Raw genomic sequence first — 15,185 nt, 5'->3', positions numbered from 1 at the left:
ATTATTAAAAGGTGTTGCAAAAGGCTACAGAAAAGGCTTTGCAACGCAAAGAGTGGAACAAGAATAAATTAAACTACAATGAAAAAAAAAATATATTAACAAACGAATATCCAAGGGCCTATCGTTATTTCATTTCTCAACAAAATCGACAGACACTGAGCAATCATTTCCTGCTGCCCAACCATCGACAGCGGCAGCGACATCACTCTTCATATGTCATTTGGCTTGTCATTTATGAGATACAGATACACATGCCACAGCCACCAGCCAGCAGCCAACAGTCTGTGCAGGGCCCTGCCTCTTGATTAATTGTTGGGGCACGCGACGATGCGATGCCAATCGGCATGCCCCCAAGTGACAAAAATCAATGCAACTGCAAATGTGTGAGAGATGAGCACAAGTGGCAGAGAGCAGACAGCAAGGGCAGGGGGCAGCAGAAGAGCTCATAAATCTTTTTCGACCCCAGAGATCGAAGGAGATGTCATGGTGCCCACACACCAACTGTTGCTGTAGCTGCTGTTGCATCCTTTAGGAAGGGGTCTCTGCGTATCCACCTTATCAGCATCCCACTATCGCAGAGTTCTGGGGAATGTGCAACATGCAATGCGTTTCCGTGAAACGGAAGTTGCCCCACAATCAATCTCAATTAAAGTTGATGGCTACCGTATGATGGAACAGTTTCTGCCCTTTTACTCTGTCGATTCATTGTGGGGGATCCCACAGATACATGCAGAAATAACCTTCATCTATATCTTTGGCTGTGGCACAAACGAGTGACAATCTCCACGTTCAATTGCTTACATCCGCTGCGTTCCAGTGCGGCGTGTGGCAGCAAAAGGAGCCGCCATAATTTACCGCAAATATAGCTCAAATAAACGCAAACACCCAGACACCATTCGTGGGTTGGCAGCAGCTACGGAATGGCCCATAAACAAGGCCCAAGAGCACGCGTAATTTGGCCAAAAAACACATTTCCATGCAAATGGCTGGCAAAGCGGCAAATCTGTCGCAAATGAAAAGAAGCTCTACAGAGCCCGAGGAGGCACAAGAGCCAGAGGAGGCGACTGGCAATTGCGTGTTGCACAATCATTGCAACCTACACGGGACGCAACAGCGAGAACCCAAGAACATGACATCAAATGGCAAACAAAGACCAATTACATGGAAGAGACACAACACACAACACACAGAAAACACGAAAGCTAAGGCAAACCGATGGAGGGAATGCCCTAACTATTTGCTCAGAGGAATGACTGATCATTTGGAACATGCAAAAGATTTAATAGCAAAATATTCTTAGGAAAAGTGTAAACTTAACACTAAGAACATTTAAATATGGTATCCGTGGAGCAGAAGACCTGCAATCTTGCAAGAATGAATCTTTAAACAGTTAACGGCACAACTTTAATAAATATCGTTCAAGAACTATGACTTGAAAATGCGTCATACATTACATAAAGAGCTAAGAGATCGATAGGAGGTCAATATTCATACTTTTATGTGAAAATACTAGGAAAATCTGTACAGAAAAAATCGATCTGTTGCTATAATTTATACCAGGAAATACCCAAAAAAATGCCGAAAATCTGAAATTACATTCCCACAAATATCGAAAAACTTCCTTCCTTGTGGCCTGTCACAAACGTTGCAACAAAGTCTCCGATATCCCATGTTGCCCCTCATCTCTCTTTGGATACCGCGCAAACGCGGATCGCAGCACATGGGCGGGCAGGCAGCATAAAAAACATTAAAGAAAACCCATAAAAAAAACAAAACGAAACAAAACCCACGGACTGACTCACTCATGGAAGATGCGTTGGTCGTGGCAGTTGCAACTTGCAACTTGCAACTGTAGTCAGAGTCACAGTCTGTCTGTTGCATGCTAAATGTTGCTAAATTCAAGAGCGGGCCAACATTTATCACACTCCGCCTATCGCCTGTCCATCCATCCGCCCCATTACCGTTCCCCTACCCATACCATTTCCATTTCCATTTCCATTTCCATCGCTAATTAATGATAATGTCAGAAAGAGGAACAGAACTAACTCCCCCTCCCACTCTCTTTTAGCCGCGTTTATCATCAGTTAACGTTTTCATTAACCATATGTCACACGCATGTCCCTGTTCCTGTGTGCCTCTGTGGCAACCCTCGGGACTCTGGGGCTAAATTATGCGCTCGAGGTCGCGTGTCCTGCCACGATTTTCGTCCATCATCCATGGAGTCCTTTTTTTCATTTTCTGATGAGTCAAAATACATAAAAATGCATACATTTCATCCCCGAAACTAACCTCTTGACCTCTCTTCAAGGTACACGGTGTGTTACCCATAAATTTGCTGAAGAACCCAAACGGTTCTGGGCCTAAAAGGTGTTAAAATTGTGCCACAAAATATGTGTGTGTCCGTCCAGCGACCTCTGTGGGGTTGCTTTTTATCATCGACTTTTGCCTGACTTTTTCCTGACTTTTTGGCTGGTCAAAAACACAAAAAGGGAACCCTCACTCTGGACTCTTGATTATGCCGCATTTTGTCGACACTGAAGTTTATGTTTTTTTATGAGGCGCGTGCCACGGGTTAAAGACTTTTTTTATACGATCATGACACGCAATACTAGCCTCATTTAGGGGTACAACCAACTTTTTGGTTTTACAATCCATGAAGAGCAATCCACGAGGCGGAGACACACTCCTTGAAGAGCGAGAAACAACCATGAAGAGCGGGAGAAAACCATGAAAATTGGGGAAATCCAAGTAGAGGGAGAGACCACATGTCTGATTTGAAGACTCATTTGTGGCGCGTAGATGCCTCCTGCGATCAAGGCCCTGCCCTGCGGCATTCAATCAGATTTCGTAAGCAAATCGCTGAGTGTGTGCCCCACTAAACCAGTAACCCACTTTATAGGAAACACAGCAAAAAACCCACTGGAATCTGCTATAAATTTGCACATCACGCCGCCTCGCTCTTTGGATTTCGGACTTCAATTAGACCAAGAAACTCACGAGCTGTAAGACCCTGCAGGAAAGGAGAGGCTGGAGGGAAGGCAGGAGAAAAGCCTGTTGTTTCTATTACATAATCAATAGATTGGCGGCTGATTGATGATGGATTGATTGGCCATCATCGAGATAGAGATCAAAAGCTCGCCAACACCAGACCCCAAATGAGGGGCATAAACTAATTCAATTGCTTTATAATTGGAGAGGCTAAGGAGGCTCCACTCCGGCACCAAATTCGATTTCGGCCTTTGATTTTTCGATTCGTTTAATGAGTTAACTACGTGCCACACACACGGGGGGGGCACTGCCGTGGCTGTTGGCCAAGCTAATAATTTAATGGACATTGCCCAATAAACTCAATAAACCAACCCATCATTCGATTCGTTTTCGTTTTCGATTTCAATTTAAATTTCGGTTTTCAATTGAAAATGGAAAGATTTGTTGTGATGTGGTGATGATGTCTGGCATTGTGGCATGATGGATGGCTTGTGGCATGGTCCATAGCCCACGCTAATTAGCCACAAAACCTCAGATACCCTCTTTCCCCTCCAAAATGCTGACAAAGTCTCAAATTTATAAGAGGTCTTGAGCGTGTTGCATGACGTGTCCTTTGTTTAATTAGTGCACTGAAAAATTAGTCAAAAATAAACAACAAAAACGAAATGCAAATCTCCACTCCATTCCATAACAAAATACTTAAGCGGATTAAGCGGCGATTTATCAAAAGCAATTAAAGATTGCCCCCCGAATATGCCTCAAAAAATGACTTTGGATTCGCGGAATGCTGGCAGCGGCTTGGGGAGGATGAGGATGACAAATAGTAGCAAAAATGTTGGTGGAAACAAAATGTTTATAATGCTGCTAAAAGCATGTTTTGTATACGAAAGTATCTCACAGATACAGATCCAAAATAAATCCAAAAGGTAGCAGGCAGCAAGCGGCAGAAGGCAGCAGTCAGAAACCAGGTGGCACAGTGGTAAAAAACTCAAGGAAAAGCAGGCGAAAAGTATCAAGAGGTTGTGGAAAATCTATGAGGAGTTGGGTTAAGGCATGGAAAATCGATTTCTGCTGGAAAATGCCCCAAGAGAAAGGTATTTCCACAGCATTGAAGAGGGCCAAGAAGCAGGAAAACCTCTCCAAAGTGAGGCTAAGACACCTCCAAGTAGGCGAAAAATACTTTTCCAAACACTGTTCCCGCCTGTCGGCTATCGGTGGCAGATCAAAGACTATATCTATGTGGCAAGTGGCAAGCAAAAGTAGTGGCCAAAACACCCCGACAAACTGCGGCTAAAGTGGCGACCAAAAGTTTCGGAGGAGCTACTAATTACCCTATGGGGGGCACTGCAGAGATACCCTACCCAGAGGAGATATCGCCTCCTGTTGCACCTTCTCCTGGACTCAGCATGGGAGCCACAAGTGGAGCAACCATTGGACTGGAGCACCAGTCGTGAGCCTCGCTTTGCGCGAAGCGTCGTCAATATTTGTCAAACTGTCAGTTGGCCTGACATTTACGTTTGATCAACACCAAGCCAGCCAGGCACCCAGCCACCGAAGCACCCAGAGACTGCAGTGGGGAGCACGGGGCACAGCCCATGCGAGTGTGTGCTGGACTTGGACTACTGGACTACCAGGAGCCGCCTCGAATGGCAGTCGGCGGTCGGCGGCCGTTTTGTGTGTTGTCGCTGACACAAAGAGATAAAAATACAAAAAAATAAAACACCGAGGCGAAAACTAGTGCACGTCCGAGTCCACCAGTCGAAGTCTCTCCGCCGCAGAGACACAATTCAGCAGCGAAGGTGACACATTAAAGAGGGGGCAACACAACAGCACAACGGCACATGGGAGGAGGCAGGAGGCAGGAGGAGACTGCGGTCCCAGTTGTAGCGGCAACAGGAGAGTGGAATATGTGTGGCAAGTGTTTGCCTTGACGCGCTTTTGTTTCATTTGAGAGCCATGTTCAGGTGGCAAGGAGGAGGCGGTTATCTATTGCTGCTAAGGAGATACATATCTAGAGATAAGCGAAACAAGTGTTGCTTTGGGGAAACTAGAGCAGGCATGGCGGAGAGGGGAACTGATCAAAGAAAGAAACATTCAAGCAAAAATTAGCATTTAAATGATTCTGCAAAAGGATTTAGGTTGGAAGTTTCTTAAGAAAAAGTAAGACATTTATGCAGAAACCTTATTCCAATGCTATTCCAGATGTTGTGAGTATTCTGGGTAACTTTATATGCGAAATGTATATCATTTCCATATCTTACCTTAATTCTGTAGCACCAAAATCCATTCATTTAACTTGGGTTTCCACTTTGCTGGCTGGATTTTCCCGATGAAATTAATCTGCAAAGAAGAATGTGTAAATAATTTAGAAACAATTTACATTCCAAAAATGCATAAAATTCATTAACTGGATCCATTTTGCATAGTTATTTATTGTCTGTCAAAATTGTTAATAATTCTAGAATAAATCCATAAATTTCCCTTTATCGATATTTTTGGGCTTACAAATATCATTCGTTCCATTCGGTAAAATCTTTTTGGCAACACTTGGAATCGTTTTGAGAATATTTAACATAAAATATCCCTAAATCTCTTAGCCATCTGTAGCTGCTCTTCTCAGATCTCTACGCCACAAATGCCACAAAACGAGGCACCTCGTTCTAGTCACCCCAATTGGCTACCAGTTCTTGAATGGATGATTTATGAGCCGCAACCTGCAGAGATCACAGAACATAAATCACGGGGGGGAATACTCATACAAGTATATTTTTCACTATCATCCAACCAATAGAGTCGATGTGGCACTGCAATTGATGGCAGAAAAACCGAAAGCAAAAAGTCTGATCCCTGGCTTTGTGGCTGCCTGAATTGAGAAACCTCATTATTGATTGATTGATTGAGTCGCTCCAGCCAGCTCCATCTCCATCCCTCCCTCTCCATCTATCTCTCTCTTTCTGTGGCCACAAAAGTGCAAAAGGCCTGGACCTTGACGATGCCAAAAATGCGGGCAAATAAACTTCCGTTGAATGCTGCGGCTGCGGCTGCGGCTGCTGCTGCCTCTGACCACTTGGCACACTTTTTGTTGTTGTGCATGCCTCATGCTGCCCCTGATGCCTGCCTGCCTGCCTGCCTGCCTGTTTGCCTCCTGCCTGAAAAGATAGGTGAAGTCAGAAAGGTGATTCACGCCGCCGCCAAAAGTTGGCCAAGTTCAAGCGCACAGCTGGAGAGGCACAGGCACAGGCAGCGACCTGGTCGGACATGAACCAGCACGTTGTTTTCTGCGTAAGAATTTTGTTAACGATCGTGTTTTGGCAGAGCCCCCAGAGCCTCTACACAGTGCTAGCTCTTTCTTTGCGCCTCTAGGGCGTGTATTTTTGTGAATGAACTCAAAAACCCAAAGCCCCAAACTCGCAGTTCAAGCCAGAGTTTCACTCTGCTGGCAGCTGGCAGCTGGCATGGCGTGTGGATTTTTATGTTCCATCAATGAAATGGCATTTAATTAACATAATTTTTATTGATTTGAAACCCCCAGAAAAAAAAGAGAATAACAAAGGAAAAACACAGAAAAGAACCAGCAACGACGGGGTCGTGGCTGCTGTGGCAAGAAGTTGATTCAACCAGAGTCAAAGAGTCTCAGTTTTAGTCAGAGTCTTGACCACAGTTTTAGCTCGCGTGGCTCGCTTCATTCCTCTTCTAATTTGCATAATTCTTACATCGAAATCTTCTTCACTCTTTCGGCTTTCTGCGTGGGCCCTAATCGCTCTCGAAAGCATCTTCTACGCTGCCTTAAAATATGCATGTTAAAGCGTTTATCAAAAGCGTTTGTCAAGTGTTTGTCGTGTTGTTTTTTCGGGGTGAAATTATGATTGAATTTAAGATAATGCTGTGACGCGTGAGAGGTTAGTGCCACGCATATCTGGCACGATCTGGTCGCGGTAGAAACGGTAGATATATTTGGTATTCATTCAGTCACTGCATTATTCATGTCATAGCCGAAGACCGAAGACCGAAGACGGCAGACAGCGCGACTCGCTGCGACGACATCTTCAATTTGTTGTCGAGTTGTCGACGAATCGTTAATCGAACATCGGATATGCCAAAAAGCTCTCTTACAGGTGTCGATAGCTACGATAGATACACTGAGAGCGAAAGAGTTATGTTTGACTTGGAAACCTGATCTCCGGCAGCATGGAAAATGACATCACGCGGGGCCCAAGCAAATACAAAGGAAATTGACTAATTTTCCATTGCTTCTCCCCTCTCTATTCACACTATTCCCCCCCTCTATCAATACTCTATTGAGTGCTGCAAATTTTATTTTCCATTGCCATTTTCTTGGTTACATTTTCCGTTTAATATTTTAATTAAAAAGACAAACGTGAGTCGAGGTGCTGCTGTGTGCTCCACATGCCGCCACTGCTGCTGCCATTGCCGTTGCTGCTGCTGCTGCCACTGCCTCTTGCTCGTGTGTGCTTGCTGCTGCTGCAGGTGTCGAAGGTTGTCTGTATGCTCCACCTGCCAACCCCCTCTGGGGGCTTTGTACATGCCGTGTTAATCACCAATAATAATTGTTAAACGAACTGGAAGCCCCCGGACGGAGGGGAGGCATGAAATATGAGGCCATGCCAAAGGATCGATTCGGAACGGGATCGGTTTGGCGTGGTGGGGGGATCGTAGATATAACGCAGATATATTGCCTCTGTTCATGCCTTTTGGCCATTTCGGTTATGCGATGAAATAATTTAAATATTTGGCAAGGCAGCGGGAGTCAGAGTCAGAGCCTGCGACTTCGACTGTTTTCCTGCCATCTCTGTGGTACAGTGTACACCCCCCCAAGCGTGGCTTATGCAACACACACATGTGGCAGGCAGAGGGGGCAAGGCAGCAGCATCGTTTTAGCCAGAAACCAAGTTGACAGCCCACGCGTGGCTGTGGCTCTGACTCTCTCGGAGGCTCTGCCTCTGCCTCTGCTGCTTATCCCCATTTACCATTTTTGGCTATCGATGCATCGAAGCGACAACGTGGCGGGGGCAGACACAGTCACAGACACAGCCACAGACTCCACTCCTGCTGCTGCTGCTGCTGCCTCTTCTTGTGCTGCTGCTGCTGCTGCTGATGAGGCAGTCGTTGCGCAAGTCGCGCCTTCGTCTCGCCCTCGCCCCATGGCAGATTCTCAGATATATTTCATTTTTATGATTGTGTCGTCTATTACCAACAACCACGCACATTTTGGCCAACAGTTTGTCTGAGCCTAGCCGTTCCCTGGCATACTTTGAATCAATCTAAAGCCCAAAGTATATCAAAGGTTGCAGCCAGGCAACCTCCAGAAAGTGTTTCCACTTCGAAGGGTATTCCTGCCACAGGCTTGGTTGCTGCTTTGTCGCTCGTTGTTAATGCTGCTGCTGCTGCTGCTGCTTTTGTCTCCTGTGGCAACAACATTTTGAGGTGTTGGTAATTGATTTTTGTAATATCTTTCGCCTGGCACTTCTTTTTTTGTGTTGCCTGTTGCCTGTTTGTGCTTTTTACTCAACAGCAAACAGTCAACAGAGGACAAACTTCCGAGATGCATCTGCGACATCCGCTGGAGCAGCAACAGCAGCAATAATGACAGCAATAAGTGCAACAAAAAGCAGCCAAAAGATGCAAGAGCTTTGGTTGCCGAAATGTTTAATACTCTTTTGGGTGAATTTTTGATATAAAAAATATAGAAAAAATATTTAGGATATGTTTAAGCAATGAGAATACATCCAAAGGCTTCCTTTTGGTTGGTTAATGCATCAACAAGTTTCACTTAAACAACTTTTTGCTCCTCTTTAGGGTATAGAAATCTACCCATAAGATGACTTTATCCACTAGCTAGTTAATCCTAATCAATTATATCCCATGCTCCACACTTACTTCGCTACTTTCAGCTTGTAAAAACCTCCCCCCACAACCCGTATACCCTCTGTGCAAAGAGTAAGTGAAAAAAAAGAAGGCGCGCAAGCGTGCGAATTCAATTGCTCAATTGTGGATGGAGCCTGGTCACAACACTCCCTTCCCTGCTGTCCTACCATGTTGCACACACCCCTCTCCCCTCGCTGGTTGCACCCCCACGCCTTTGCAACATTTTCGTCTCTGACTGTGGTTGCCTCTTGGCTGCTGTCTGTTGCTCCCTTTGTATGGCCCGCGAAGAGCAGCCTCGTCTTTTATTGATTTCTGTGGTTTAAAACTTAAGCTTTTGTTAAACAACAAAATCTGTTTTTTTTTTCGGGGCTCTAGAAATATCTACCCCCCTGCACTGCAACCCCCCTTTGGGCTACAATCCAATTGGTGGGCTTACAAGTTATTGTTTTGGCTGAAAAATGAGTCACATTTTCCCCCCAAAGAGCTTTTGCAAATCGTGGGAAATCATTCACAAGTCTACAAAGCAAATAGTCTTTTTTTTATTTGTCTTTTGGTGTGTTGGAAAACACACACCCGCATCGGAAAAGCCCACTGGAAAAGCGCACAAAGATTAACATCGCCAGACAGCAAACAAACAAAAGCCAAAAAAGATTCAGATTCAGACAGAGATTCAGCCTGTGTTGGGAAATCGAAATCTGTCGCTGGGTTTTGAGTGTTAAATTCTGATTAGCTAGCATTTATGGTTAATATTCATCATAAATGACATTTCAAAGTCTGCGACTGTCGGCGTGTCTTGTGTGTGTCTGTCTGTCTCTGTGGCACATTGTGTGACATGTCAAAGTCTCAGAGCTAAAGTTGCAGTTGCACAGCGGTGGCTGTTGTCCGACCAGCATGACACTTTACACACACAATAAATCAATGGCAAAACCCAAAGTAGAAATCAATAGAAATCAAAGTACAAGTACGAGGCCTGACAGTGCATTGGACCTCAGAGGGAAGTATCTAAAACGGAAGGCAAATCAAACTTAAAGTAATTCAAGGAATGGGAATGGCAACTCCTGCTGTTTGGTGGCTGCTACCACCAGCTGCTAGTTGGCTAATTGGCCGGCCAATTGGTTAATTGAATAATGCTCCTTACAGCAATCGAAACCATAAAACGATCCACAAATGTTGTTATCCCTCAATAAAAATAGAGACTGAGAAATCACACAACTTGAAATGGATCATTCGAGTGCAAAGAGCAGGACCCAGAAGGAGCAGCAGAAGCAGCCAAAGACAATGCAAATTAGAGAGCGCTGCATGCCCCCAAAGAGAGCTGCCAAATGATGCATAAAAAACACAATAAATTGCCAAATGTCCGACATTTAAAACGCACACTTTAATTAAGGCTACTTGGATGCTACTCCGATGCTCCTCTGCTGGCAATTTGTGCAGGCAGCACTCAAAGTTACAGCAGATCGTGCCTCAGAGTAGCACAGCCACAACCGTTGGGCTGTAACTCACTCACTCTTGCAACAGGCAACAGGCAACAGACGGCAGGCAACACAGCCACTGCTCGCTTGGTTACTGGAAATTTATGTATGCCACACATTGATCGATTGTTAGTGCAAAAGTTATATCATTCAACAATTATAAAAAAATAAGCAGAGAGACAGACAGGGGGCACGAATTATCATTGACAAATTAATGACTGCCGCTGCCGCTGCTACTGCGGGGATTTCAATGGAGAAAAGATCAGAGTAGGATTGCGATTTACAGTGGAGAAATTATGTCAAGCTCCTCGAACGGTAGCTGTAGCTGTTCCCCTTACCCTCGCCATGTATAGGGTTTCATCAACGTAACGACATTAATTTTTAATATTTTCTGTGGGCCACACAATCTCTCTGCCTCTCTGCCTCTCTGTCTCTCGGTACAATGGAAAATCAAGCCCGAAACTCATTCCAAAGAAAAGAAATAAAAGTACTACAGAGATCTACAGACTCTGAATAATCTGGGGATCAGAAATCCAAGCAAAACGCAATCCGAAAGCTACGTCATAAAGCGTGCTGGAATTTTTGGTTTCATCGGGCATCAGTCATCGCCGAGAAAACGGAAAGCAGCAACAAAAAACATTTCATTTCATTTATACTTTTTTGTTTTTAATTGACAAAAATATAAAATAATAAAAATCGCCATCGTAAATGTCATAAAAATCGATTGGGGGCAAAAATCAATGGGAGAAAAGTGTCTCCAAACAGTGTCGGGCCTCGGGTCTGGTCGCTGTTTGGATTTGTTTGTTGTTGCCACGGTGGCATATTGATATTTCGTTCAGAGGGAAATTTTCACTGTAGATGTCAGGGCGTATGATTGGGAGGGGGTTAGCTCTAGCCTTCGTTAGCTGAAAGTCTGTCAAATGGTCAACAAATCAGAGACACAAATCGTACAGCAGCAGCAGCAGCCACCAAACGGAGGCAACAGCCAAACAGCAGCCACTGGCAATGTGGTATGTGGATATGTGGCATGTGCACCTCCAGCGAGGCCTCGGTAGTAACTAAAGTGTGTAAATATTTGTTTAATTATGTTGCTTCCAGAGTGCTTTGAGTGTTGTTTGTGGAATGTAAAAGGTAAATCCCCTGCCTGTGCCTGGGAAAGTCTTTGCCGCAGATCCATAGAAATTGTAATCCCCGAAAATGGTTCAACAGTTTCCCAAGAAATACGTACCAAGAAATCGATTTGCGGGCGCCCAAAAACGTATCAATTATTGCATTCAACGCGCGGCGCCCATTCCACGAAATCCCCACCAAAAAGCGGCGGCGACTCCATTCGCGGGGCTAACAAATGACTTGGCCATTAGAAAATCGTTTGGCGTTTAATGTGTTACAAATATTTCATAGATTTTTGGCTCTTCGGGGGTACCTTTGTGGTCTGTTTGTAATTTACTGGGAAATATTTCTGCTACCAGTTGCTGCTGCTGTAGCCACCAGAAGACACATCTCCATCGTTTTGGGCCCATGCTCTGTGCTGTGCCATAACACATGCCATTATATTCCAATATAGCCCGATGCTTGGCTCGCAATTATTCATTTTCTGCGGTTGCCTTTTGTTGGCAGACTAAGACTTAAGCGGAGGAGCGGAGGAGCGGAGACTGCGGAACCCAAAGTGGGTCTCCCAGATGCGTTTTGACCCACTAAGCGGCTGCCCCGCCATAGATCTGTCTCTCTCTCTCACCGTCTCTCTGTCTGTTTAGATGACTTTTTGGCTTTTTTGGAGCTGCTTTTTGTGCTGCTGCATTTGCCGTTTGTCGCATTTGCAGCCCATCAAATTGTCAAAGAAACGACAGCAACTGGAGGCAGCAACAACAACAACAATAGCTGCAACTGCAACTGCAACAGAAAACCACATCGCAGGCCACATCCAAAAGCAACAATATATCTTGCAACACGAGTCAACTGTCGGTTTTTATTGTCGTCCAAAAGAAGGAAAAAAAAGGAGAAACATTTCTTTATTTTTGTTTTTGTTTTTGTTTGTTTTTTCGGCAAAACAGAAATTTTGCATTGCAAATTGCCCGCCACAGAAATCGCTGCAGCAGCAGCAGCAGCGGCAGCAGGAAAAATGTTTGCAGCGGAAAAACTCATAAAAAAGCGATACTGCCGCAGGCCTTCCACCGATTTTTGTGGCTCATTTGAAAGTCAAATAACTCTCGGGTCGAAAGCGGAGCCCCGCAGATCACAGGGAAAATGCTCAATGGAAAACCTCCGAAAAAAACAATTGGCCAAAAAATCAAAGAGAGATAAAGAGAAAGACAGGGACATGGAGATACACTAACGATCCATCAGGACATGCCATTGATCAAAGGAGATGTGCCCGCAACGGCAGGAAAGAGTATCAACGGTGGAGCGAGGAGTCTGTCTGCTTTGCATTCGAGTTGATTTTCGGTCCCCAAAGCGCACAGAAAATTACTCCCCAGCCGAAAATTGTTTGTGGCTAAAGTGTCTTGCCAAATGGTCCCCCCCCCCCCCCCCCTCCGCCTCTCCACAAACCGAAAAACGCCTTAAATGGGCAGGGAGCCCGTGCAAGAGGAGGACCGAGCGCGAGTCCGTACTTAAAGCAAAAATGTTTTAATTAATTTAAGCCTCTCTTTCCACCTCACTCTCGCTGTGGTTTCGGTGAGTCTTTGCGCGGAAAACAACTTAATAATTCATAAGCAAACGCCTTATCCCCCCTCTTCTACGATCCAAAGTTGTATTTTATTCGAAGTTTTGGTTTTTATCAGACGGTGGACGAAAATTGTCACGTAGTCGTAACTGGAAAGGGAAGAGATGCAGATAGAGAAGACGATGGAGACGCAGAAGACGGGAGAATGTCGGGCGGTTTCGGGGGTGGTTGATCCGCTAATGATTTCTGGGATTTCACAAGTGAAAAGATCTTTCGGCAAGCGATAAAATGCCGCCACTACTCGTACATGCAAAGCCTTCCGAGGCTCTGCTCTGCTCCTACGATGTGACTTTTGTTTTGTTTCACATTTTGACGATTATTTACTATACTTCTTTTTGTGTACTCTTGCTGGTAGAGGGTATATGGGATCTAGATGAAGGTTGTATTGCGGCAATATGATGCATGAATGGTTATGGAATTGGTTGGATTTTACATTTCTGCAGAGAGCTGTGGGCTAACGTTAAAAAAACTTAATTATGGATGCGTACATCCACAGAAAAACCACTGTAGAGCATCATGGAACCAATATATGGTTCTCTTATCTAATTTGCATCTATTTTGAGCTAAAAACTATTAAAATTCACTTCTTTATTCAGCATTAACTGCATGTTTATATCACCAAAAGGTTCACAGGTAAAAGGGATTGAAAATACACACAAAAACATAAAATTCTCAATTTTAACTGTGGATCTGATTGAATTTCTTGCATTAAACAACCAAAAAGTCAAGCTCAATCGTAATAATCTAAATTTTGTAGTGTATCAAAGCCTTCGCTTTGCGAACTTCCAACTCCTGCTGGCCATTCCATTCTTGTATCTTTTTTATTATATCTTTTTATTTTTGGTAAGTATTTCGGTTAATTGGCAGCCCAACAAACATCCCAAAGATTTTTCTGTCATGTGTTTGCCGTTGGACGGGGCGCTTCTCGCTTCTCGAGTTAGACCCGAAAAAAATAAAGAAAAAACGAGTCCGTAATGAATGGCCAAACAAGAGGCATGATCACGTTTTCCACACCCCAACCCTTGCCAGCCCCTGCCCCTGCCCCACACAACGAACAACGAATGTATTTTGATTGTTGTTTGACGCATGTCAGCTGTTGCTCGTTGTCAGTTGCCCGTTTGCCCGTTTGCCCCGTGATGCTTGCCTGTTTGCTGGCTGGCGCCACAAAAATGTCAAAAATTGTGCTATACAAGAGTCCAAAAGCCCCACTCCATGCCCCTGCTGCGGCTGCTGCTGCTGCTCCACAAATGAAGTTGTTTCGCTTGTGCGGCACGTGCGTTTGCTTTACAGATTCGAGCCTCGAAATCTCAAAGTTTGACTTGAATTCGTTTTTCATGTGTCTCGCGCAGGCACGACAGCCATTGACATGAGGCCCAAAACGCAGTTGGGTGCCCCGTTCCGCTCTCTCCCCACTCTCCAATCTCCACTCTCGCTGGGGCATGTGGAAAGGTTTCCTTCCACTCTGTTGAGTTAACTAAGGCATTGACGTTGAAGCTAAGCTTGCAATTAGGTTCGAGAGCATTCGAAATATGTTGATAGATGGAGCACGGGCAGACAGTCAACAGACAACGGATAGCCAATGATGGATCGTGGGCTTGCGATATCTTACCTCTAAATATATGATCTTACAATCAAAGTAACTGCTAAATCCCAAAGCCTGCTATTTGCTGAATTTTCTGGCACTATCTTTTGCTATTTTCAAACGAATCTTGACAGCCTTTTGGGCTTTTATCTGCAATCTTTCATGGTGAATCTCATCTCTGTGGTGGGATCTTTCTGCTTCATTAGTCGAGCAATTAATTTCTATCTCCTCCAACAGTGCAGGCCGTATAAGGCCACAGCGAGACTCTTTCTCTGGCTCGCAGCAGATTGAGTAACAACTCGACTCACAATTGATTTATTTTCTCTGGACCAAAGAAAAGTGCAGGCTGCCACACTTCGTCATCGTCTTGTGGCATTTGGATTAATTTTGAAATATTGCACAGTGCCCCCGACACCTTCCCTAGCCCCTCCCTCGCTTAAGCGCATGTAAAGTAAACGATAGTTAAAGTAGGAGGAGCAAAGGGGGGCTGCCATGTACACGTATCTCTAGGGGACAGACCAGAGCCATAGCCAGG

At 44.7% G+C, this 15,185-nt stretch overlaps 1 protein-coding gene across 1 annotated transcript in view; it reads right to left on the bottom strand.

The window, feature by feature from the left end:
- The window catches only part of LOC117587201, a 102,029-nt gene that overhangs the window by 43,994 nt on the left and 42,850 nt on the right, over positions 1-15,185 (bottom strand). The window contains exon 4 of the transcript XR_004574044.1: positions 5,250-5,328. The gene's annotated coding sequence lies outside the window, so the exon portion shown is untranslated. The remainder of the gene's footprint in view (positions 1-5,249; positions 5,329-15,185) is intronic.

Source organism: Drosophila guanche, unplaced genomic scaffold, assembly GCF_900245975.1.
Source record: "Drosophila guanche unplaced genomic scaffold, DGUA_6, whole genome shotgun sequence".
Lineage (NCBI taxonomy): Eukaryota > Metazoa > Arthropoda > Insecta > Diptera > Drosophilidae > Drosophila > Drosophila guanche.
Note: the sequence above shows the minus strand (reverse complement) of the source record. Positions and strands in the feature narration are given on the sequence as shown.